Consider the following 27,915-nt stretch of genomic DNA (forward strand, 5'->3'; position numbering starts at 1 on the left):
CAAACGAATATGAATTTGTTTCTTCTCTATGGACCAGAATTTCTTCTTCTGTTATATTAGGGATTTGAACTAGATGTTCTCAAGGGTGCTTTCTAGTATTTTATCATGCTAAGGCTGCATGAGAAATCTTGCCTGTGGTTATACAGTGGTAAGTGAAAGAGCTAGGCTTCCACCTAGGCTCAGATCCTACTACCTAGCATAACGTGTATTGAGTGAACACAGTTATCTCCAGGTTGTTTTCCAGAGTCTGAATTATCAATGCTCACTCGTCTCTGAACTTTTTTTCCACAATGGGTGTCTTATCACTGAATCGCCATCTCCCTAAGCAGAGTGCCAGACATTCTGAACACACGGCAAACAATGATGAAGTATTTGTTGAATAACCCAACAAAGGAATACAAGAGAATTAAAAACTAGAGTTTATAGCCTTTGCTTCTCCCTTATTCTCTTTACACAGATGCTCAGACATCTTCCACTGGAACTTGTAAGGCAATTGTTAATTAAGTTGACTGTTATGGTTTTACAAGTATAGGAAAGTTGCTCAGAGCTACAGAATCAGATATGAATGCCTCTTGTAAGGCTGTTATGTTACTAGGACAACTGCAAGGCAGGTTAGAGCCAATAAATTCTGATCAATAGATAAAGTATATGATCTCAACATCTAGATTTGTTTCTTATATTATTCATAGCTTCTTCCCCAAAACAACGAACTCTACATTCTGACCACACTCTCTACACTGCTAGTTATGTAGCAAGACAACTGTACTCATGCAAATCTGGTGCCTCCTTCCTCCATTTTCATGAGTAAGAAGGCAGAGCATGTTTTTTCTCATATTCAGACAATTTAATGCTAATTCTTATAATGTGTCCTGACAGGAAAAAAATACAGAAAGAGAAATGGTCTCAAAGGAGCTGAAGTAGGTCTTAGAGGAGCCTAGGCAGGAGTCTAGGCAGTTCTTTCTTTCTACGCAAGAAAATGATGCCCCCATAGTTTCATTCTGGATCCAGACAGAATGGTCGCAAGACTATATTGCCTTCACTGTAATTAATACCCACAATTATCATACTTGACTAATTTATTCTCTGTATCATAAAAGCTTAAAGATGTTAGAAAATCAACTCAAATCCAGTATTTTGGAAGTAGCTTTAACTTTAAGGAACTTAATGTTACTATATGAGACTCTCTTCCCTAGACCCCTTCTTACATACTGACCAAATAAGTAAGCCAAGGGGGAAAGAAAGATAGTTCTCAAACAGTTATTCAGTTTTTGCTTTGGGACACAGAACTTTAAGAAAATGCTTGAGGTTTCCTAAATGCCACCAGCATGAATGGCCCCTGGGTTCTCATCAGGTATAATGGAGGTTCAGAAAGTCCATGATTTGCAAACCATTACCCACTGGAGGAGTCAAAGAAAGTTTGACACGGACATCAGTTAAAGTTCATTGGTTTGGATTACAATTTGTAATACAGTTTGAAGTAACCTTCATCCAAAGGGCTGCTGCTTTTCCAAGTCCTCCCTAGCAAACTTGCCTCACAATGATCAGCTTAGATTTAACGGGCTTTCCTCCATCTACTCACCTGACTAACCAACATCCCATTTCATCAGAAATTACTGCAGAATCACATCCCAAAGGGCTTTACTTTGAACATTTCCCCTTGAATCCTTGTGCTGAATATTATTAATGATAATTATTATTATGATTATGGTCAGTTATGTCTGCTTTCATATGGTATTATTCAGAAGATCTTATTAAGTTTTGTCTTTAGTTTCACTTATTTACCCAAACATACTCCTAAGAAGCACTCCTAGAATTATTCCATAACAAAATCAGTACCTGGGGTGAAATGAAGCAATGCCAGCAGTACAGATATTTGTCTCTAGTCCAAATTATGTAACTTATTTATGGAAACTTAACACTTAGGTAAAAGGAATTTTATCAGCAATACTGTTATTATGCATTATTTACTATCATTTTAACTCAGATTCTAATGTCTAAAATTTTTCTTTCTCATAACAAAAAAATTGTGATCATTCTTTGTAATGTATTAAATGCTTTATCATAAAATCTCAGAGGTCTTTGGAGAAAAGGCCTAAATGAAGCTTTGTTCCACAATAAAAATGACATTGTACATCAGAGGCTGAAGTGAAATGAAGTGAAAATTGCTCAGTCATGTCCAAATCTTTGCGACCCTGTGGACTGTAGCCTGTCAGGCTCCTCTGTCCATGGAATTCTCCGGGCCAGACTACTGGAGTGGGTAGCTATTCCCTTCTCCAGGGGATCGTCCCAACCCAGGGATCGAACCCAGGTCTCCCACATTGCAGGCGGATTCTTTACCATCTGAGCCACCAGGGAAACACACCATCAGAAGCTATTATGTACTTTACACGAATATGTCTCAGTGTATCAAGAAGAGGTACAGAACTGTTCTCAATCTGTAAACAATTAGTGGTCAAAATGAAAAGAACTTTTTACTTGGTATTGTAGACGGGTATGGCCTATTCTTTATTAACAATTACCTTAGATTTTAAAAGTTATTCTCTGTTTGGTTTTGAATCACTTTGACTTTGCAAAAATGCTTGTTTTCTTTTAGGTAGGGTATGATGAAATAATGTATAGCATAGAAAAAGAAATCTAGCTATCTGGTTTCCTACCTCTTGTTTTGCTTTGTAAATTGTGGAGTGGACGTTTTACTGATATCCAAAAATAGGACTCAAGCCATAGAGGAAATGAATTAAACATGGTGGTAGATATGTCCGAGAGACATAGACCGCTCTTCTAGCATACAGGCAGTCCATGATGTGTTGGGAGCCTGTTGCACTTATAGCAAAATAGTCATGGGTAGTTGCTGTGCTTTGGGTCATGTGATTCAAAATTCTTCACATTCCTGGCCCTAATCAACTAAATCAGGGATTTATGCTTGACCCCAAAGCTAAACATTAGCAAGAATGCTGTCTAACTGATGTGTTCTATTTTGGAAAGTGATTAATCACATCCTTCTTCTTCATATGTCTTGAAATCATTATTACATGTAAAACAAACTAAAGGGACACAAAGACTGAGATACACAGTGAGAGGGTGTTAAGCAATACCAGGAGTAGAAGCCATGAAGCAACAGAATCTGGAATAGGCAGAAGCCGTGCAGCAGAAAGGAAGGTGACAAGAAGAAAATCAACGGTGGCCATGAATGTGACCGGGGAAAAGCAGAGCAAAGTAGCTGAGCCACAAGTCTGGTAGCTTTTCAGCTTGGTGGATGGGCACCAGAATGTTGCTATGTTGTAATCACTGTGTCCATTCCCAAGGACTGGTTGTACAGGGTGAGCCAGTTTTTTCCTTACTTCCCCACTGCAGACTTACAACAGAGTGTCAGTCATCACTTAAGATAAATTAGAGCAAGCTCCTTGTCATCTAAAAGAGTATAATGAAAACAGCCAGCCATAGCAACATGTAGGAAACTGTTTACAAGGGTGCGGGCAGGAAATTTCAAATGTCAACAAAACTGACTTTGATTTGCTATTATATAATTTTTAAGTTCAGGTTGTTTTTTTTTTTAATTACTATAGTGAAATTACACTCAGTTCAGAAAACTTGAAAATTGCAGAAAAGCTTGGGGGGAAAAACGTCATTCAGTTTCCACAACCAGAGACACTGCTGTGTGTGCATATGTCCATTGAGCATTTTAAAGCAGGGGTAACAGGATGTTACAGTGGGACTTGGCCTGTCTCAGTTTTAGCTGAGCCACGAAAGCAACAGATTGCACATACCCAAGTGAATTGTGAGAAGACTAGTAAGGAGAATTTGCCTGGTAGGATTTATAATAACAAAGCAAAAAAAAAAAAAGCCAAAGACTTTATCTTATGTTTTCTTCTACTTTTATAGTTTCCTGTCTTACATGTAAGCCATTTGAGTTGATTTTGAGTTGATTTTTGTGTATGCCGTAAGGCAAGGGTTCAATTTCATCCTTTTGCATGTGGATATCCAGTTTTCCCAACATCATTTATTGAACAGACTATCTATGCTTTGTACCTTGTGTATTCTTGACACTCTTGTTAACATATATGCATAGATTTATCTCTGGGCTCTTTGTTCTGTTCCATTGGTCTATATGTATACCTTTACACCAGTATCATACTGTTTTAATTACTGTAGCTTTGCAATATATTTTGACAACAGGACGTGTGATATGATTTCATGGATATGGCACCAAAAGCCAACAAAATATAAATATAGCCAACAAAAGCAAAAGTAGACAAGAAAGACTTTATCAAAATAAACATCTTCTGCACAGCAAAGGAAACAATCAGTAGGTTGATAAAGTAACCTATGGAATAGGAAAAAATATGTACAAGTTATATTTCTGATAAAGGATTAAAATTTCTAAGATATACTGTTGTTGGCTGAAGGTCATGTCCCTGGTAGTTAGGGCATGACAAAACGTGGTCCACTGGAGAAAAGTATAGCAAACCACTTCAGTATTCTTGCCTTGAGAACCCCATGAACAGTATGAAAAGATATATAAGTAACTCCTAAAACTCAATAGCAAAAACCCTAATAATCTAATTTTTAAATGGGCTAATGTCCACAGATAAATCCACGAACCTATGGACACCTTATCTTTGACAAAGGAGGCAAGAATATACAATGGAAAAAAGACAACCTCTTTAACAAGTGGTGCTGGGAAAACTGGTCAACCACTTGTAAAAGAATGAAACTAGAACACTTTCTAACACCATACACAAAAATAAACTCAAATGGATTAAAGATCTAAATGTAAGACCAGAAACTATAAAACTCCTAGAGGAGAACATAGGCAAAACACTCTCCGACATAAATCACAGCAAGATCCTCTATGACCCCCCTCCCAGAATATTGGAAATAAAAGCAAAACTAAACAAATGGGACCTAATGAAACTTAAAAGCTTTTGCACAACAAAGGAAACTATAAGTAAGCTGAAAAGACAGCCCTCAGATTGGGAGAAAATAATAACAAATGAAGAAACAGACAAAGGATTAATCTCAAAAATATACAAGCAACTCCTGCAGCTCAATTCCAGAAAAATAAATGACCCAATTCAAAAATGGGCCAAAGAACTAAACAGACATTTCTCCAAAGAAGACATACAGATGGCTAACAAACACATGAAAAGATGTTCAACATCACTCATTATTAGAGAAATGCAAATCAAAACCACAATGAGGTACCATTACACGCCAGTCAGGATGGCTGCTATCCAAAAGTCTACAAGCAATAAATGTTGGAGAGGGTGTGGAGAAAAGGGAACCCTCTTACACTGTTGGAGGGAATGCAAACTAGTACAGCCACTATGGAGAACAGTGTGGAGATTTCTTAAAAAACTGGAAATAGAACTGCCATATGACCCAGCAATCCCACTTCTGGGCATACACACTGAGGAAACCAGATCTGAAAGAGACACGTGCACCCCAATGTTCATCGCAGCACTGTTTATAATAGCCAGGACATGGAAGCAACCTAGATGCCCATCAGCAGACGAATGGATAAGGAAGCTGTGGTACATATACACCATGGAATATTACTCAGCCATTAAAAAGAATTATTTGAATCAGTTCTAATGAGATGGATGAAACTGGAGCCCATTATACAGAGTGAAGTAAGCCAGAAAGATAAAGACCAATACAGTATACTAACGCATATATATGGAATTTAGAAAGATGGTAACAATAACCCTATATGAAAAACAGAAAAAGAGACACAGATGTACAGAACAGACTTTTGGACTCTGTGGGAGAAGGCGAGGTTGGGATGTTTCCAGAGAACAGCATCGAAACATGTATATTATCAAGGGTGAAACAGATCACCAGCCCAGGTTGGATGCATGAGACAAGTGCTTGGGGTTGGTGCACTGGGAAGACCCAGAGGGATGGGATGGGGAGGGAGGTGGGAGGGGGGATCGTAATGGGGAACACATGTAAATCCATGGCTGATTCATGTCAATGTATGGCAAAAACCACTACAATATTGTAAAGTAATTAGCCTCCAACTAATAAAAATAAATGGGAAAAAAAAACAAAAAAATAAAATGGGCTAATGTCTTGAATAGACATTTCTCCAAAGAAGGCATACAAGTGAATTATAAGTATATAAAAAGAATCTCAATGTCAACAATCATCAGGCAAATGCAAATTAAAACCACACTGAGATATCGCCTCACACCTGTTAGGACGGCCATTGTAGTAGTAGTGGTGGTGGTGGTGTTGGTGGTAATAATAGTAGAGATGGTGGTAGTAGTAACAATAGACAAGTGTTGGCAAGGATGTAGAGAAATTGCAACCCTTGTGCACTACTGACGGGAATCCACAATGGTGTAGTTACTATGGAAAACAGCATGGAGGTTGCTCAAAAAATAAAAAAAAATAGAATTATCACATGATCTAGCAATCCAACTTCTGGGTATTGACCCAAAGTAATTGAAATCAGAATCTAGAAAAAAATATTAGCACTCCCATGTTCACTGCAGCATTATTCACAATGGCCAATATGTAGAAACAATCTAAATGCCCATCCATAAATGAACTGGTAAAAGAAAATGTGGTATAGACATATAATAGAATATTATTCAGCCATAAAAAAGAAGGAAATCCTGCAATATGCAACATGGATGAACTTTGAGGACATTATGAAACAAGCAAATGAAGTAAACCAGTCACAGAAGGACAGATAATGCATGATTCCAGGTACATGAGGTTTCTAAAATAGTTGAACTCATAAAAGCAAAGAATAGAATAATGGTTGCCAGGGCCTGGGGGAAGGGGAGATAAGGAGTTGCTAATTAAAGGTATAAAACTTCATTTATTCATGAGTGAATAAATTCTAGAGGTCTGCTGTATAACACTGGCTGTAGATAACAACACTGTACTGTGTACTGAAAACTCTGTTAAAGAGAGTGGATCTCATGGTAGGGTAACAGGTCCCCTTACCCACCCACACTGGTTCAGAAGAGCAGAGAGACTGAGTCGTTTTCTTTTAAAGATAGACTTCAACAGTACCACTGAAAGAGCTTAATGTATGTCCCTTAGAATTTTGGGGAAAGGACAATTGGTATCAACTCCTGCCTGAGAAGCAGGAATTTGAGAAACTGGGGCCAGCCAGCCCAGAACGAGGGAAGTTAAGGGAGACGGAAGAGAGATTGCTCAGTCATTACTTCCAGTTTCTCACGCACAAACAGTTCTATGCGTTTCCCATAGATAAGACCTGGGCCACAGGAGAGGCTGCGGGGGAACGAGGTTGTCTTCATTCGAGTCCGTGAGAGTTGGCTCAGGAGGTGAAGAGCTCTTAGTAGAAAGGCTGTGAGTGAGTCACAGGATTCCTAGGGACATGGAGGAGTTGGCAGAGAGCAGGGGAGCGCACATCACCGCATCAGGAGAGGACAGCATGAAAACCCCACCTGAGCCCACAAGAAGCAAATTTAAACGTCGGCGCAGCTTCACAAAGCGTGAAGCCACGCTACCGCTATCCCAGGCAAGCAAGAGCTTTCTAACATGCACCCCATCCCCACCCAACCATGTACCTCTCCTTCCATCCACTCTCTGTTTCAGCTCTGGAATGGTCAAGAGCCAACTCGGAGCGGGTGGAGGGGAGAGGCTTACAGGGTAAGATAGGCTCAAACGCTTCTTACTGCCGCAAGCTGTGGCTGTGCCGGGGGAAACGGCTGCTCTCTGAAAGACACTGGAATTCGTCAGGGACTGGACAATCTAACCATCATATTGAATCGAGGCTGTGTGCTGTGTCCTCAAGTGACCAAAGGATGCTTCTCACCTGAGAGTGGGCAAAAAAATCATGGGACAGCCCACGTTGTTATTCAGTGGCATTTCAAGGCAAAACTAAAGGTGTTTTCTGATTTTATTATGTGAGTCTTCATTGCTCAACATGCCTATTATACATGTATGTGTTTTTTAAAAATGTTTTTAAACTACAAATACTTTTTTTTTTTTTGTAGCCAGCATGTCCCACTTAGCATTATATTAAGAATGTTGCACTACATCAGTATCCTTTCACCATTTTGTCTTTATGCCAGAGGGTATGTACCAACTTCCCTAATATTAGATACGTGAGTTGTTTCTAATTTTTCACAGCCATAATGTTGAAGTGAACATAATGCCAACCTAGCATTGTGCACCTCTCTGATGAATTTCTTTGGATAAATTTCCTTGACGTAGAATTGCCAGAAAGGATGAGCACCCCTTAATGACTAACAAAACATATTGACAAATTGCTGTGTGGAAAGCTTATACCAAATTTTTCTCCAATCAGCAGACTCTATATCTGTACTAATTATCCCATATTCTTGCCAACATTAGTTATTATTGTTATTATTAGTCTTGATAATCTGATATCTAATAAGGAAAAAGTATTTTTTCACAAAAATTTTTCTTTGATTATTGGAGAGGGTTGAACTTAATTTCATATGTTTATAGGCTGTGTGTCATTTTTAATGACTTACCTGCTCAACACCTTTGCTTATCATTTGTAATTAACAGGTGTCATTGAAAATATTAGTTCTTTTAAACTCAAGGCAAAGGCCAAAAGAATGGCAGAGCAGTAATTCTTGGTGTTTGCTTCAAAGTGTAGCTCACAGACCAGTCTGTGTATCATACATGGAGCTCAAGTTGGCCACTATGACATGCCATAGAGCAGTGCAAGCTGCTGTCTTCACTGCACCTAATTTCTTGGTTGTTTGCCTCCTATTGCTCTTGCTTCTGTGGAAGTACAAAGAGAAGCATCATGTGGCTCAATGCCCAGACATTTCTCCACAGATACTCTCCAGTGCTATCTTCATCTTTTCCCAGCCAGTCGCCTCAGACTGGCATGGTTGCAATAACCTCACTGTCTGCGCTTATATAAAAGTGCTGGGCTTGGATGGTGGGGACAATCAGATGATGGGTTCTGAGCCCTTTGTTGCTGGGGCTGATCAAATAACATCTCTGTGTCTCATTCTCCGCATCTGTAAAACTCTATGATCAGATCGCACAATTACCTATCTGGACTAGTTTTCCATCACACTCTCCTTTAAACCCTATGTGCCAGCCGTCCCAAACTCTTTGTCATGCTCTGTGGGCCGTTTTCCAAGTTCCTCTTCTGTCTGCAATGCCCTTCCTTACACATTTTTTCTTTTTTTGGTCGAATGACCAAAAAGCTGGGTTGGTTCTTAGCTAAATGTTTGAAAGAACCAGGGCTGGCTGTTAGCTAAATGTTTGAAAAATATTCTTTGAGTGGAGAAAAAAAGAATTCAATTAAACTATAATGAGAATCTAAATTTGCAAGAATGATTTGAAGACACTAGGAAATTTAAGATCTAACAGTGGGAATAGATACACACAAAAATAGCTGTGATATAGACCCAATAGATTCTCTATTCACCACACTTCTGACAATAACAACCTTGAGCTAGTGCAGAACCCACAAGTCAAGGGCTCATTCCCACAAAACTAACTTCAGACACCAACCTCATGTCCAGACTTCCAGGACTTCTGACTGATTGGCTGTAAATTGGGGGTTCCCAAAATCCCCTCTTTAGGGTTGACAATTTATTAGAACAGCTTACAGAACCCAGGTAAATAGTTTACTTACTATCATCAACTTATGACAAAGGATATTTTAAAGGATACAAATAAATAGCCAGATGAAGAGACACGTATGACAAGATCCAGAAGGGTCCTGAACTCAGAAGCTTCTGTCCCCACGGAGTTTAGAATATGCCACCCTCCCAGCATGCAAAGGCATTCTTGTTCACCAACCCAGAAGCTCTCTGAACTTTGCTGTTTATTGTTTTATGGAGGCTTCATTATGTAGGCATGACTAATTAAATCACCAGCCATGGTGATTAAGGCGGGGTGGGGGGCAACTAGGGGGATGGCTAAAATTTCCAGCCTTCTCATCACATGACTGGTGCCTCTCACAACTAACTCCCATCCTCCAAGAGCTACTGCATTAGGTAAACTCAGGTGGTTGAAAGGAGCTTATAACGAATAACAAGAAAATAATCCTCTCACCCCTGCCACCCAGGAAATATCAAGGGTTTTAGACATTCAGTGCCAGGAACTTTGGACGAAGACCAAATATATAAATATGTATTTCTTACTATAGCACAATCACATAATAGAAAACCAAGACTCTTGGTTTGGGATCATAAAGAAAGATAAGATTAATTCTGGCTACAGGCTGGAAAAACATTCCTGAAAGTGGGTCTTAAAAGACAGGTATAATACAGATTGGAGAATAAGCCCTGTTAGGGCAGAGTCTGGATCCATGGTGAAGCTCCTTACTAGTGAAGCTCAATCCCCAGTGAATGATGGAATGGTTTGGACAGTAGGTACAGGGTGATTGTGTGTGTGTGTGTGTATAGAGCCAGGGAAGGAGGATGCATGCAGACCATCATTGGCAGAAAGTAATCTGAGCAAAGGATTTGAAGTAGGAAAGTTAAGAACTTTGTTTTTTTTGTTTATTTTAAATGGTCATAGGGAGTTTACATTTGCTGGCCTTACATCAAGAGAGATTATCCAAATTTACTCATGAGATCAATCATTATCTATTAATATTTTTAATACTGTCCTGGTTATTGGATTATAAAGAATTACCTGAAATTCTCTCAATTCTTTTGTACATATACCCATAAATTTCAATACTAAGATCATGCAAGTCTTGTGGAGACTCCTCTGCTCTCATGTAGAGAACAAGCTTTGGAGGAGAAGCTAAAGATTTCTTTTTGTGGCCTCCAGCCTATCATTTACACAGCTAGTGACAGCTCCCTGATGCAGCAGATTCAGCTGAAAGCCTGAGATATGGAGAAAGTGATGTGTAACTCTTTCTCCATATCTTCTGATAAGACAGAAGTTTTATCAGAAGTGATTTTGTGCTGCTCTGCTATTTATCATACACAGAAAAAATATAAACAGTTAACCTAAATCTCATTTTCCATGCAAAAGATTGCTAAAAATTAGCGAACATTCAGCAGAAGTTACCAACAGTGAATAGATCTCTGGGGAGGAGGAGGAGGAAAGGAATTCAATTGACAGAATGCCCTAGCAAGCCAGCGGTTTCCCACAATACAGAAACATCAGCCTTTTCCCTTAGGACTTTTGTTTCTAATATTGACATGAATAGATTTTCCTTTTTTACATATTCCAGCTAGATATTAAAGTTCAAGTAGTTTGTTATGTAGATTTGATTCAATGGAAGCATTAACAAGTCATAATTGAAAATTATTCTCCCTTTATACACTTTCCATTTATCCACATCCAACCACCCTTCAAGGCCAGTTTCTTTATTAAGTCTTTCCTAATAACTTCAGCTACTATCCATCTTTTTCTCGTGCTAAAATCCTACTGTCTGTACCACCCATCAGGTACTTAGTCATGTGTAACCTTATAATATTATTTAAAATTTCACAACTTGTCCGCCCAAATGATAGGTTATAAATTTCTCGGATTCTGCACTTTGTATTTACCAAAGAAGTTTGTATAGCCCATACAAATAGTAGGTTTTCAAAATATTTGTCAATGATTTCTTATTTTAATAAAAATATCACTAATCTTGATCCTAAAACATGTTGGGATTTATTTAAATAAATTACTGTTATGATAAACTTGGAAAAGGGTATACTTTTTCTTTATCATCGTTCCTGCTGAAGATACCATTCTCAGTCTTGCTGCTTTGAACCGAGAGGTGTGCGTCCAACATATTCAAGCAAAGTCTGAAAGACCCAGGGCCAAATGGTCTGCCAGGGCCTTCAGCCTGGTGTATAGCAGCTTACCTGATGGGTGCTGAGTAGCACAAGGCAGAATGATGGTTTTGCCTCTCTTTTCAGTGGCTCTAGACAGCTTCTGGACAAGAATCCCAATGCCCTAGGCTGGTGGGCAGGGCACATGGAAGACAGGGGATCACCCCCCACTTGCTGAAGGTGAAATACACTTCTGCTGAGTCCAGAATGAAGAGAATGGTGCTGCTGAACGTCTCAGAGGGAAACAAAACTCGAAATAAAAGGTCTTGCTTCTTTTTGGAAGGGGAGGAGAAGGTATTTTAATGATCAGTCAGTCTTAATTATTTTTACTTGCAATTGGAGACAAATAAACCTCCCGACAGAAGTCCAGACCTGAAGGGGAGGAAATGAAACCCCTTGCAGTTTCCTCTGCTGGCTGAGCACCTGCTGTCCGGCAGGCTGTTCACCCTGGCTTGGCCATGGGGTGGCTCCTGTAGGCCAATCAGTCCCCTCCTCTCCTGCTTTCACCTTCTCCCCAGATTCCTTTACAGGCCATCTGGAGCAGGGGAATAAGTTTCAATCTCCCTTGTCAGAATTCTGTTTTGAAATCTGCTTACTCCTCCCTTCATCCCCAATCCTGGTCACAGGCCCAAAATGAATTTAACTGTTAGGAGATAATATTCATTGAGAGATAATGTATCTTTTGTTTCTTTAGGTAAATTTATTCCTAAGTATTTTATTCTTTTCATTGCAATGGTGAATGGGACCATTCTTAATTTCCTTAATTTCTCTTTCTGTTTTTGCATTGTTAGTGTATAGGAATGCAAGGGGTTTCTGTGTATTAATTTTAAGCCTGCAACTTTACTATACTCACTGATTAGCTCTAGTAGTTTTCTGGTGGTGTCTTTAGGGTTTTCTATGCAGAGGATCATGTCATCTGCAAACAGTGAGAGTTTTACTTCTTCTTTTTCAATCTGGATTCCTTTTATTTCCTTTTCTTCTCTGATTGTTGTGGCGAGGACTTCCAAAGCTATTTTGAATAGTAGTGGTGAGAGTGGGTACCCTTGTCTTTTTCCTTATTTTAGAGGAAATGCTTTCAATTTTTCCCCATTGAGCATAATGTTTGCTGTGGGTTTGTCATATATGGCTTTTTATTATGTTGAGGTATGTTCCTTCTATGCCTGTTTTCTGGAGATTTTTTTTTTATCATAGATGGGTGTTGAATTTTGTCAAAGACTTTCTCTGCATCTATTGAGATAATCATATGGTTTTTATCTTTCAATTTGTTAATATGGTGTATCACATTGATTTGTGAATATTGAAGAATCCTTGCACCCCTGGAATGAAGCCCACTAACAAAGCAACTGACAAAGAATTAATCTCCAAAATATACAAGCAGCTCATGTAACTCAGTACCAGGAAAATAAACAACCCAATCAAAAGGTAGGCCAAAGAACTAAATAGACATTTCTCCAAAGAAGATATACAGATGGATAACAAACACATGAAAAGATGCTCAACATCACTCATATCAGAGAAATGCAAATCAAAACCACAATGAGGTACCATCTCATGCCAGTCAGAATGGCTGCCATCAACAAGTCTATAAACAATAAATACTGGAGAGAGTGTGGAGAAAGGGGAATCCTCTTACAGTGTTGGTGGGAATGCAAACTGAAATGAATGAAAGCCACTATGGAGAATAGTGTGGAGATTCCTTTAAAAACTGAAATTAAAACTGCCATATGATGCAGCAATCCCACTGCTGGGCACACACACCAAGGAAACCAGAATTGAAAGAGACACATGTATTCCAATGTTCATTGCAGCACTGTTTACAATAGCTAGGACATGGAAGCAACCTAGATGTCCTGCAGCAGATGAATGGATAGGGAAGCTGTGGTACATATACACACGGAATATTACTCAGCTATAAAAAAAGGACACATTTGAGTCAGTTCTAATGAGGTGGATGAAACTGGAGCCTATTATACAGAGTGAAGTAAGTCAGAAAGAGAAACACCAATACTGTATATTGATGCATATATATGGAATCTAGAAATATGGTAACGATGATCCTATATGCAAGGTAGCAAGACAGACAGACGTAAAGAACAGACTTTCGGACTCTGTGGGAGAAGGCAAGGGTGGGATGATATGAGAGAATAGCATTGAAACATGTGTATTGCCCTATGTGAAATAGAGGACCAGAGCAAGTTCTATGCATGAAGCAGGGCACTCAAAGCCAGTGCTTTGGGACAACCCAGAGGGTGCAGTGGGGAGGGAGGTGGGAGCGGGCTTCAGGATAGGCAGACACATGTGTACCTGTGGCTGATTCATGTCGCTGTATGGCATAAACTACCACAATATTGTAAAATAATTGTCCTCCAATTAAGATAAATTAATTTTAAAAATCCACAAGAATCTAAATAGCATAGTGATTTGGTACCCATGTCCAACTGTTTAAAAGTAAGTCTTCCCTGAGACCACACATAGGGTTAATGACCTCTTTGTCCCTGTGTAAAAGTGTCTTATTATCCACCACATTATAGTGAATATACTGTTTTCAAATCCATCTCCTTCATTACATTAAGAGATTGTAGAGAGAACTTTAGTACGTTTGGTACTAAGCCCATAGTAGGATCTTAAGTATTGTTATTCAATCACTAAGTCATGTCTGACTCTTTGCAACCCAATGGACTGCAGCACACCAGGCTTCCCTGTCCTTCACTATCTCCTGAATCTTGCTCAAACTCATGTCCATTATGTCGGAGATGCCATCTAATCATCTCATCCTCTGTTGCCCCCTTCTCCTCCTGCTCTCAATCTTTCCCAGCATCAGGATCTTTTCCAAGGAGTCAGCTGTTCACATCAGGTGGCCAAAGTATTAGAGCTTCAGTGTCAGCAGAAGTCCTTCCAGTGAATATTCAGGGTTGATTTCCTTTAGGATTGATTGGTTTGATCTCCTTGCAGTCCAAGGGATTCTCAAGAGTCTTCTCCAGCACCATAGCTCAAAAGCATCAATTCTTTGGTGCTCAGCCTTCTTTACGGTCCAACTCTCACATCCATATAGGACTATTGGAAAAATCATAGCTTTGACTACATGGATCTTTGTTGGCAAAGTGATGTCTCCGCTTTTTAATATGCAGTGGTTTGTCACAGCTTTACTTCCAAGGAGTGTCTTTTAATTTCATGACTGAGGTCACTGTCTGCAGTGACTTTTGGAGCCCAAGAAAATAAAGTCTGTTACTATTTCCACTGTTTCCCCATCTATTTGCCATGAAATGATGGGACCTGATGATATGATCTGAGTTTTTTGAATGTTGAGTTTTAAGCCAGCTTTTTCACTCACCTCATACACCCTCATCAAGAAGAGCTTTAGTTCCTCTTCACTTTCTGCCATTACAGTGGTGTCATCTGCATATCTGAGGTTGTTGATATTTTTCCCAGCTATCTTGATTCCAGCTTGTGATTCATCCAACCTGGCATTTCACATGAGGTACTCTGCATATGATTTAAATAAGCAGGGTAACAATATACAGCCTTGACATACTCCTTTTCCAATTTTGAACGAGTCTGTTGTTCCACGTCTGGTTCTAACTGTTGCTTCTTGACCTGCATACAGGTTTCTCAGGAGGAAGGTAAGGTGGTTTGGTATTCCTACCTCTTTAAGAATTTTCCACAGTTTGTTGTGATCCACACAGTCAAAGGCTTTAGGGTAGTCAATGAAGCAGAAGTAGATGTTTTTCTGGAATTCCCTTGCTTTTTCTATGATCCAGTGGATGTTGACAATTTGATCTCTGGTTCCTCTACCTTTTCTAAACCTAGCTTGTACATCTGGAAGTTCTTGGTTCACATACTGTTGAAGCCTAGCTTGAAGGATTTTGAGCATGACCTTGCTAGCATGTGAGATGAGCATATTTGTGTGGTACTTTGAACATTCTTTGGCATTGCCTTTCCTTGGGATTGGAACGAAAATGCCTTTTCCAGTCTGGTGGCCACTGATGAGTTTCCCAGATCTACTGGTATATTGAGTGCAGAACTTAAGCTGCGTCCTCTTTAGGATTTGAAATAGCTCAGCTCGAAGTCCATCACCTCCATTGACTTTGTTCATATGAATGCTTCCTAAAGGCCCATTTGACTTCACACTCCAGGATGTCTAGCCTATGTTAGTGACCTTGTGGTTATCCAGGTCATTAAGGCCTTTTTTTGTATAGTCCTTTTGTGTATTCTTGCCACCTCTTTTTATTCTTTTCTCCTTCTGTTAAGTCCTTGCTGTTCTGTCCTTTATTGTGCCCATTTTTGCATGAAATGTTCCCTTGGTATCTCTAATTTTCTTGCAGAGATCTCTAGTCTTTCCCATTCTATTGCTTTCCTTTATTTCTCTGCATTGTTCACTTAAGAAGGTTTTCTTATTTCTCCTTGCTATTCTTTGGAGCTCTGCATTCAGTTAGGTAGTACATCTTTCCCTTTCTCCTTTGCCTTCTGATTCTCTTCTTTTCTCAGCTATTTGTAAGGCCTCCTCAGACAACCACTTTACCTTCTTGCATTTCTTTTTCTGGGGCATGGTTTTGGTCACTGCCTCCTGTATAATGTTACAAACCTCCATCCATAGTTCTTCAGGCACTCTTTCTACCAGATCTAATCCCTTGAATCTATAAATGAGTGTTGCTACCTAACAGATGTGTTGTTGAGTCAACACACTGGGAAAAAAATTCTATTCTATGGGGCTTTCACTCTTTTTTTTTTTTTTTTTTTTTGCTTTCACTCTTGAGAGGAACACAGAGGACCTGACTCTGAGTTCCGATGCTATGAGGTGCTGTGAGAAGAATCCTGAGGCAGCAACATATTCCCAAGACTGTTGACGTAATGTTGCAAGCTTGTCATATCTGGCAGGTCCAAGAGAAAGAGGTAAAATTGCAATGCTACCCTCAACACTTAACTTTGACAGTTGACTGCTCTACAATAATAAAAAGAAAACCCGGACGGCAACCTATCTCCTAAGAAGGATGGCAGATCCACATGAATAGCAAGGATCTGGCTTACCTCCCCAAGAGACCTAGGCTCCTGGAGGTGTAGCATCTTCCATCTTTACGGACTGCTACCTGTAAGTGCCTATAGCATAGCTGAGATAAGCTCAGATGAGGTAAGGAGAGAAAAGCACTTTAATCACTTTGATGATAAAACTGTATTTGTTTTGCAGCACTGTTTGTAAACTGTGACACAATACTTCATTGGCTTTGAGACACATTAAAATTGCTTATAATTTTTAAAAAATGTCCATTAGTGTATCATTTTGTTCCCCCTGACTCTCCTTAAGGATCTGGGAGGCCCAGAACAAGATGTTACAAGTTGATAAAAAAGTGAAAAAAGCTGGGATAGCAGCTGGAGCTGGAGCTCAGGGGAACTGGCTGTACAAAGTGCAAGGTAGAGTTAGGGAAGGGTGGGGACTGTGTGGCTTTGAAGGTGGAGACAGCTACCCTGGAGGGAATGTGTTACTCATAAACCTTTTAAAGAGTTTTGCCTGGATGGCAGTGGCAAAGCAATTAAACAGCTGTGGACAGACAGACATGACCTAATTTATTGGCCTTTCCTGTTGTCTTTGGTGCAGCTGGTGCTATAGCCTAACCTGCGACTAAGAGTGTTTGGTGGGGTGCAAGGTTGGGGGTTGCTGAGAATAGGGGAGGAACTGATGTCCTTGAGGAAGAAGAGGCACTGTACCCAAGCAGGACCCCATGGGGGCTTCCCAGGACATGGGGCCTTCTTTAGCTCCGCTCTCAAGTACCTAGATAGTATTTGACACACATTTCCTAAGTTATTTTGCAGATATTAAAAAAAAAACTTCCCCCTCTCCAACAAACAGAAGATGTTAAGTACTTGACCACCATCAACACATAGCCCCAGGTCTCCTGGAGCCCAAGGACTGACAATGTTAACCCCTGTGACCCCACCCTGCTACCTCTCCATCAGCCAGAGAACTGTGCAGTGTGCACAAGCTGATCACAGATCCCTGAGACCCTGCTCCCTCACCTGGCTTTTAAAAGTGCTTTGCCTAAGCCCTTTGGGGAGTTCAGGGTTTTAGGGCATGAGCCACCCCATCTCCTTGCCTGGTCTTGCAATAAAGCTTTCTCTGCTCCAAAGTCCAAAGTCTGCTTGGCCTCACTGTGCACTGGGAACACATAAGCATTAACAGCACAAGCAAGCAGGCCCAGCGCAGGGATGGCCGGACACTCCTGACCTACTCCCTCACTGAGAAGGCCATTGTCAACAGTCCCCTTGCCAAGCCCCAGCAATTCTTCTGCTCTGAGGAGTGAAGGACCCAACAGCAACTACTGAGGTGACAACTTTCAGCAGACAGAGTTCTCACTTGGCCTTCAGTGATCCTGAAGGGGGCTGCAAAGTGTAGGCTCAAGTGCAAACGCAGTGATTTAGCAACTCAAGTGTGGATGATGCAAAGGTCATGAGCATCTACTTTATAGCATCTGGAAGAAAGGAAGAGGACCACATATAAAATACACGACAGAAATTTTAAAACAGACTGCAAAAAGTTCTGCAGTTTAAAAACTGACAAATGAAAAGAAAAACCTTTGCTGCTCTCTGGGCTCTGACACGGTTTAAATCAAACTGCTGGCTGTTTAAAGGACTTAGTGGGGACCCCTAGGATGTTCCTCAGGCCACTCCAGAGCCTGTGGGGGCTCTGTCTGCTGTACTCCTTGACCCCACAGTCACTCCTGCCTGTCTCAGAGCCCCACCTCTGGGAGGCTGATTGAGGGGCTGAAGAGCAGCAAGCCATCGGCAGCAGAAAAGGGGGTGGGGGGGCCTCGTCAAGAAGCTGTTTCACGTGGACTGCACGTGGGTCTCACCTAGACTGTGGGTTCATTTGGTGCAGCTGTAGAGGTGGGGGTGATGGAGCTCACAGGGGTCCCACACTGACCCCACACATCATCGCAATCTAGGAGCACAACCCACACATTCTCTCAATGGCTATTTAACTGCCTCAAAGCTAAGGCATTAACTTCCCTTTGAACCCACACGTCTCCACTGTTCAGGGTCTGGGTCAGTCCACCTGTGAAGCCACCAGATATGTTGCCACAGCTGCCGCAGGGCACAGAGCCTTGGGCTCCAGTCTCACATCCAACCCTGGGGGTTACACGGTCTTGAGATATTTTGAGAAAAGAGAAAAATAAGGATGATAATATCTCACCTGGGAAAATAAGGAAATAATATCTGCTCTTTCTACTTTGTGCTCAGTCGTATCCAATTCTTTGCAACCCCATGAACTGTAGCCCACCAGGCTCCTCTGTCCATGGGATTTTCCAGACAAGAATACTGGAGTGGGCTGCCATTTCCTTCTCCATCTTTCTACTTTAAAGGATGTTTGAGAGGACCCAGTGAGTATGGGAAGCTTTAAAGTACTGCATACATTTAAAATGTTACCGATCACATATTCCTGAATAATCACAGAATCAGCAAAGAGATCTAATTCCTTCCTTTGAAGCCATCCACCCTGGCCAGGCACCATAGTAACCATTTGCATGAGTTGTTTTATGACAGGAGGTCCTGGTAAGGAACAGGGAACTAATAAACCTCCAGAAACCAGAAGAGTTTGGGGAAGGTCAAAAGGAGACACTACCTGTCCGACCACTTCCCAGAATCCTCTCTGGCATCCATCTTGGCTGAACAAGGCGTGCACCACCAGGAAGGACTCTGAGTCAGAATGATTGGCTCAAGACAACCCGGAAACTAACCATCACCATAAAACCCGAGACTGCAAGCCATGTTCCCTACTACTCTCCACCCGGGTGCCCTTTCCCAATAAAATCTCTCGCTTTGTCAGCACATGTGTCTCCTTGGACAATTCATTTCCGAGTATTAGACAAGAGCCCAGTTTCGGGACCTGGAAGGGGTCCCCCTTCCTGCAACAGAACCAGGATGCTTTACCTTTTCAGAAACTCTTTGGACTTCCGTATTGTCCTTCTTTAACTATGTCCTATTTTCTCATATTGAACATAACCACTCAACAGCCAATATGAAGTACGACCAGGGTTCGCTTCAAGGAAGGGAGTTCACAGCCAGGAGCTAATCAGCTCCTGACTATTATAGCATTTGTGTTTGTGTAACCACACAGTAGGCAGTAAAAGAAAACAAAAACAGCAGAAAGTGAAAAAGAAATTCTTCCAATTGTCAGACTAAACAGCTCCAGGGGCAGAAGGTCCTTTTGATCCTGCCAAGTAATTGTTAAGTGGGAAAGTACTAGAAATGAGGCTTTTTACATTTGTGTCAGGCATAGCCCTCCAAGACTCCAGGCTTTCCCTTCCTAAACTGCAGGGTTTCCTGTGAAATCAACAGTTCCTCAACTTATGTAAAGGAGTGGCCTGTAGGGAAGAGGTGACAGATGAAGTCACAACCTAATGTCCAGGCAACCAAGATGGGATCTCTTATGCATATTAGAGTTATTTGGGAGCTCTGAAAAACATCTATGCCTCCCTGATCACAGACCAATTTGGCTGGAATGTCAGGGTGGGTCATGGCATCAGGCGTTTGGAGAGTTCCCCAGGTGGTTGTCATTTCAGACAGGGTTGAGAATCTCTGTCTTGGCAGAGCCTACAGTTCAAGACTTGTTATCAAGGAAGCCAAGCAGATACATCAAAAGGATCTTAGTGCCCAGGTAGGCATACAGGGAGGAGACGCAGAGTGAGTACAGAGAACCCAGGGGCAACCCCCTCCAGACGGGTGAATCTTAGTACCTACCAAGTCAACATTTTATCACCTTGAGCTGAACTGGAATGGTCTATACAGCTTCCATTTAGGAAATCCAGCAATAAGTTTTCCCAAGGAGGCACCACAGGTTGGATTCCCAATCCTAAGGGCAGTCCATTCACAGGCAGGCTAGAGGTGCATCAGGGGACCTGGCACAATGGCCATGAACATCAGAACCCAGACTGGAGAACATGTAGAGTCAGCCAGTTGAAAACTGCAGCAGCATGAAGTGAGGGAATCAAAGACATCCTAGGAGAAGGACAGGCAAGGCTGTGACAGACAAGCAGAACAGCTGGTCCCTAGGGTTGCCTTGGTTTCCCAAATCCTTCAAATTCTGGATTCAGCCCACATGTAACTTTTGGGCAAAGCCCTCTCTATCTAAGGGGCCCTGAGTGACGACTCCTTTCCATCCAAAGACCCTGACTAACCTGAGCGTGTTGCAGACGGACCACGGCACCCAGAAGGATGTGGAGAGGCAGCAGCACACAGAAGCAAGAGAAGAACAGGGCCACTCCCCAAAGATGCTGAAGCAAGAGACAGAAACTGTGAAAGGGTAAACGGGGCATGAACACTGAGTGCAGGATAATCAGAAAGAAGACTCAAGAGAATTTTCTGGCAAGGAAACAGAGCCTTAGCAATATAAGACTGGGAAGTGAGGAAAAAGCAGAATTTACAGGATGATAGAAGACAACAGGGATGGAAGAAAAAAGAAGAGGACGAGAAACTTCCCTTCTCTATGCTGCTGGGAGATGACCCCTGAGTACACTTCTCAGGCTCAACCAGAAGTTAGAGGCTTCCAGCTGGCTTCAGCCAGGCACTGGCAGGAACTGGAGGTATAGAAGGGAAAAGTCAGGGTATTTCTCCTCCTCCCTCTGCCTTATGAGGAACTTCCGGTAGGGACTGTCTCTCCCAGGTTTCCAAATCCCCAGACAGGTCTGCCAAGGTCCCAGTTTCTCTTGGAGGATCCTAATCTGTAGGGCTTGGCTAACACCGCTTGCTTCTAAAACAACAAAGAGAAAAAAATTTAAACTTAATTGTTCTTCAGTTACTCAGTCCTGTCCAACCGCATGAACTTCAGCATGCCAGGCTTCCCTGTCTTTCACTATCTGCCAAAGTTTGCTCAAACTCATGTCCATTGAGTCGATGACGCCATCCAACCATCGCATCCTCTGTTGCCTACTTCTCCTGCCTTTTCAATCTTTCCCAGCATCAGGCTCTTTTCCAATGAGTCGGCTCTTTGCATCAGGTGGCCAAAGTATTGGAGCCTCAGTTTCAGCACCAGTCCTTCAAATGAATATTCAGGGTTGATTTCCTCTAGGACTGACTGGTTACATTTTATTATATAAAAACTTTAAAAAATCCTTTTCTTAGATAAGTAGAAGTGCAATGAAATCTGTGAAATATATTTGTCATGCTGCTGCCTCTGCTGCTGCGTCACTTCAGTTGTGTTTGACTCTGTGCGAAACCATAGACGGCAGCCCACCAGGCTTCTCTGTCCCTGGGATTCTCCAGGCAAGAATACTGGAGTGGGTTGCCATTTCCTTCTCCATATTTTTCATAAATAGGGCAAAAGTCAATTTCCTTCATGTATAGAGAAACATATAAAGCAATAAGAAAAAACCCCATTAAGACTCTGTGTCATATAGTGGAGTTTGCTTTCTAGAATCCATTCCCCTAGTTTCCCCCCTTTTTGATTTTGTTGTGGGCATCAAAATGTGCAGTCCCAGAGGATGGATCACAATGACGTAAGTCTAACATTTAAATCCGACTCCTTGATTTTCAATTCCCTTGCAGCAATAGGTGGCTTTATGACCTGGATTTGGTCAATGAGGGTTAAGGGGAGGTGTGCTGGGATAGCATTCAGCAAAGCTTTCACTTTCATAATCAAATGGACAGATGTAGTTGGCTGCATCCTTATCCCCTCTCTCCCTGCCTCGAACATGGATGTGATGTTTGGAGCAGTTTTAGCCATCTTTCATTGCAAAGGGACCAACCTGACATCCTAAACCACTAAACCAGCTAGCAGACCTATTTCCAGATACCTTGTTATTTCCAAAAAATTTATTCTCAATGGATTAAAGCCATGATTAGATTTGTTATTTGTGACAAGAAGCATTCTGAATATAAATTCTGAAATACAAATAGGCAAAAGTATAAATAGATAATTCATAAATTATGAAATGTAAATTAATAGTAAACATATGAAAAAAGTTCAAATTCATTATAACCACAGTTTCAGAAATTAAATCTAGTATAAGAATTTTTAGCCTACAAAATTAGCAAAGATTAAAAATAATAATACAATTCAGTCCTGGGAAGGATAGTTTCTGCTGCAAGTCAAAGTACAATTTGGTAGAACATTTTGGAAATCATTTCCCAACATATAACAAGAATTTAGAAAATATTTATATTATCGAATAATGATTTACACTGTGGAATTTACCTTGCTGCGCTTAGCCGCTCAGTTGGATCCAACTCTTTGTGACCCTACAGACAGTTGCCCACCAGTCTCCTCTGTCCATGGGGATTCTCAGGCAAGAATACAAGACCCAGGTCTCCTGCACTGCAGGCAGATTCTTTACTATTTGAGCTACCAGGGAAGCTCAAGAACACTGGAGTGGGTAGCATATCCCTTCTCCAGGGGAACTTCCCAACCCAGGAATCGAACCATGGTCTCCTGTATTGCAGGCGGATTTTACCAGCTGAGCTACCAGGGAAGCCCAGAATTTATCTGAGCGACACACTTTTAATTGAATTAAGGATGTAAACACAAATGTTTTTAATGGCATTATTTAACATAGTGTAACAGCATAACAAACCTGACTCCATATTGAATCTGTTCCTTTATCTCTAAACTTTGTGCTCTGTTGCTTGTGTTTAGTCATGCTGGCTCTGAACTGTTTATAAAATAATGTTGCCTGTAATTTGAAATATCAGGATAGCCCATTCTCAAGGCTCTTATCTTTAAAGGCATAACACTTTCCCCACTCATACAGAGATAAAAAGCTGAAGAACAGAGAATAATATTTGTCTTGTTGGAGGTTTGTAAGAACATTGTGACCACACCTAAATGTACATATGCAAAAACAAAGAATTCTGGCACCAAGAAATTTGCAACAACCAGCCACATCCCCTCCCCTCCTAGTATAAAAGAAGCCTGAATTCTAATTCAGGTAAGATGATTCTTTTGGATACTAGTCCATCATCTTCTTGGTCTGCTGGCTTTCTAAGTAAAGTAGCCCCAACAACTTGTCTCTCAATTTATAGGCCTGTAGTATAGTAAGCAGTATGAGCTTGGACTTGCTAACAGTAGCAATGAGAAGCAAACAAACAAAAAAAAAACAGAGAATATTGAAGTACCTAAAGTATTAGAATGATTAATTAAATTATAAAATACACATAGTAGAATAGTATACAGCCACAAAAAATAATGTTGACTAAGAGTCTTTAATTTGAAGGGGTTATTTTTATGTTAGATATTACACAGAAAAAATATACATAATACTATTACAATTATATGAAAGTGAGTGTGGGTGAAAATAGTTTTGATGGTTCCTAAAAAAGTTAAACCCAGAATTACCAAATGTCACAGTAATTCCACTCCTGGGTACATGCCTAAAAGAAAGGAGAACAGGTACTCAAAATCCTTATAGATAAATGTTCATAGCAGCACTATTCACAATAGCAAAAGGTGGAAACAACCCAAATGTTTATGAAGAATGAATAAACAAATTGTGGTATATGCATATAATGCAATATCATTCAGAACAATTTAAAAAAAGAATGAAGTACAGATAGATGCTACAAGGTAGACAGATGTCAAAACATGCTGAGTAAAGTGGGCACAAAAGGTTACACATCACATGGAAGGTTCTATTACAGAAATGTCCAGTAGAGGTAGATACATATAGACAGAAAGCTGATTGGTGGCTGCCAGCAATTGGAGGGAGCAGGAATAAAGAATAACTTTTTAAAAAATTAATTTCATTGAAGTATAGTTGATTGACAATGCTATGTTAACTCTGCTGTTAATATATCAAAGTGATTCATTATTTTTCATATTCTCTTCCATTATGGTTTATCACAGCTTATTGAATATAGTTGCCTGTGCTATACAATAGGACCTTGCTGTTTATTCATTCCATATATATAAATTTGCATATGCTAATCTGAAACTCCCAGTCCATCCCTCCCCCACCCTTCTCTCCCATGGCAACACAATCACAAGTCTGTTCTTTATGTCTGTGAGTCTGTTTCATAGATAAGTTCACTTGTGTCATATTTTAGATTCTACATATAAGTGATAGCATGTAGTATTTATCTTTCAAAGAGTAACTATTTAATGAGCTTAATTTTGAGGTGATGAAATTTTTTTTGGCCTTGTGTCCAAGTATTCCAACACCATTTGTTGAAAAAGACTATCCTTCACTGAACTGCTTTCGTACCTTTGTGAAAAAATCAATTGGCTATATTTTGGGGCTCTATTTCTGGACTATATTCTGTTCCACTAAATCGTATATTTTCCCCTTCACAAATACTATGATATCTTGATTACTATGACTTTATAGTAAGTCTTAAAATCAATTAGTGTGATTCTTTCAATTTTTTAAAAAAATTGCTTTGTCTATTCAGTTCCTTTGTTCTTCCATAAAAATTAGATTTCTAATTGTTCATTATTAGTATATGGTAATACAATAGGTTTTTATATATTAATCTTGTATCCTACCACCTTGTTAAAGTCACTTATTAGTTCTAGGATTTTTTTCTTTTGCTAGATTTTTTTCTTTGTAAACAATCATGTCATTAGCAAATATGGATAGTTTTACTTCTTCCTTTCTGATATGTGTATCTTTTACTTCCTTGCCTGGCTAGGACCTCAATATGATGTTAAATAGGAATGGTAGGCTTGCTGTACATCTTGTCTTGTTTTCAATCTTAAGGGGGAAAGCAGTCTTACACCATTAGGTATTATGTTAACTAAAAGATTTTTTGTAGATGCCTTTTATCAGGGTCTATTTCTTCCTTGCCAAGAGTTTTTATCAAGGCCTTTTCTGCATCAATAGATATGATCACATGTGTTTCTTCTTTAGATTGTCGATATAGTGGTTTACAGTAAGTTATTTTAAAATAGAGAATGAGCCTTACTGTTATGTATTAAATTGTGTCCTCCAAAAAAGATATGTTGGAGTCCTAAGCCTTAGTATCATATTTGGAGACAGGGTCTTTACAAAGGTAATCAAGTTAAAATGAGGTCTTTAGTGTGGGCTCTAATTCAGTATGACTGGTGTCCTTAGGAAGAGGGTAAAGTTTAGACAGCAGAGGCAGACACACACAGGGAGAATGCCATGTGAAGACTGGGGTTACACTGCCACCAGCCTGGGAACTAGCAGAAGTTAGGAGAGACCTGGAACAGAGTCTACTGAAGCGCCTTCAGAGGGCGCGCCCTTCCTGACACCCGGAGGACAGCTCTTTACCACAGATCTGGAGAGCAGAGCAGTGGTTGCCAGGTTACCCTCGCCCCAGCTCAGATTAGAGTGCGCCCTCCTTCACTGCCATGACAAGTGTTGTTTTAAAGTCGAAACCAAGGCAAACTTGATATAAATATAAAACACCACAACCTTTCTTGGGAAAGTGGTGAGTTCTGTCTCGCTGTAGTCCCTAATTTCCTCTTTCATCATTAGAAAGTCTAACACACAGAGGAATGAGGAAGCTGGCTCCTGTGGTATGCCAAGTTGGTGTTTCGAGTGCAGCCTTTGGATAGGGCCATCGGCAACGCCAATAAGGAAACATTCCTGAGGAGACTGAAGTGAGCCTAAGGCTCTCAGTGTTATGGCCTGTGCAGTAACTAACTGCAGAAAAAAAGACCCGAGTTGCTTCAGCAAGGCTCTTAGCCAACTGGTTCTCCGTTTTAAAACTCAAACGTGTTAATAGGAAGAAAAATATTTTCTGACTAACCTTAACTTGAACTTCTTTGTCCTTCATGTCGTATCCCCAGATCCACCCTTCCCTCACTTTGTGGTCCCCCACAGAAGTTAAGGTTGACTTAAATAGGAATTAAGTACCTACTAGGTGTATGAGGCGCTTCATCCCTGAACAATCCTTGACCACAGGACCCCGAGACTGATGTACAGAAATGAACTTACCCATGAATACATTAACATTATAAAATGTATAAAACATTATCAAGAAAAGGGAAGAAAAATATTCAGATATTTAAAGTCATATTTATGAAGGAAAATATTTTGTATCTCCTGCATTTCTTTATTATCAAAAGAAATCATAAAAAATCTATAATAATTTTAAGGAATAAAATAATAATAAAATGATTAGAGTTCCTATAAATATCACACCCAAGAGATAACCATCTTAGTAGTTTACAGTATATCCTTGTAAAATGCATATATACCTTTTAAAAAAACAAACAGTGATAAGAGAAAATTTCACATATTACAGTACGGGGAAGTCATTCTGGCTTATATACGAGTAAACTTGAACTTTGTACTAACTAAAACAGTCTGTGTGTACAGACATTGTATATCTGCTTTAACTATTAAAGAAAAGGGCAGAATGTGCAAAAGTAAAGAATATGCATGTTAAAAATAAAGATTAAATGCTTCCCTTCCTGGGACACCAAATACTAGTACCATTTAAATGATAAGACTCCTTTTCCAGGTGCTAAGGCTGTACTGACTCGCTACGTACATGCTGATCTGTTTTTTTTTTAACTTGAAGGAATGTATTCTTGACTTGTTTGATGTTTTTTGCTCTGAAAATATACAAAACTGTGTTGAAAACCATGCTTCTCCAGAGAAGTTCTTCAGAGTTATCTGAGAGGCTCTTTGGGGGGCTATAAGTCCTTAGTTTGGCTCAAATAAAAGTACTTTCTATTTCTATTATATTGTTTATTGATTATTTTCCTTGACAACAGTTACTGGCAATTTTCCTATATATATGGCAAATACCATTAGTGGTCCTCCAATATCCGTTATGTTCTTTTCCTTAGTAATAATATTCCCAACTTTTAGTAAGGGCACATGATTACCTAGAATTGTATGTTCTGTATTTTCATGGTCAGTGAATAGCAAGATCTGTAAGTGCAAAGATCTCAGTGCTGGTTCTGTTACCAGCTACATAACAATGTAAGGATAATCACTTCAACTTCATGTAGAAAGCAGTACTGCACAGTGATTTAAGTGCTGACGCAGTCCACAAATCCAATGCTTCTTAGCAATACTATCTCAATCAAGTTACTTATCCTCCTAAAATTTCTGAATGGAGACTAAAAATATCCCTTAATTCATTAGATTGTTGTAAAAATAATTAAAGGAGATAATGCACATGAAGAGTTTAGCACAGAGCAAGTAGTCAATAAATAAGAGCTATTTTTACTGTTGCCGTTGTTGTTAGCTTTTGAAAAAAA

General features: G+C 40.1%; 1 protein-coding gene across 3 annotated transcripts in view; it reads right to left on the reverse strand.

Moving 5' to 3' along the window:
- The window catches only part of EXPH5 (exophilin 5), a 92,736-nt gene that overhangs the window by 58,400 nt on the left and 6,421 nt on the right, over window positions 1-27,915 (reverse strand). Inside the window, exon 1 of one of the 3 annotated variants that reach the window (XM_043482430.1) lies at window positions 11,790-12,341. The exons of the other annotated variants lie outside the window; for them this stretch is intronic. The gene's annotated coding sequence lies outside the window, so the exon portion shown is untranslated. Of the gene's footprint in view, window positions 1-11,789; window positions 12,342-27,915 lie in introns of those variants that run through there. 3 annotated transcript variants of the gene reach the window in all.

Source organism: Cervus canadensis, chromosome 11 (genome assembly GCF_019320065.1).
Source record: "Cervus canadensis isolate Bull #8, Minnesota chromosome 11, ASM1932006v1, whole genome shotgun sequence".
Lineage (NCBI taxonomy): Eukaryota > Metazoa > Chordata > Mammalia > Artiodactyla > Cervidae > Cervus > Cervus canadensis.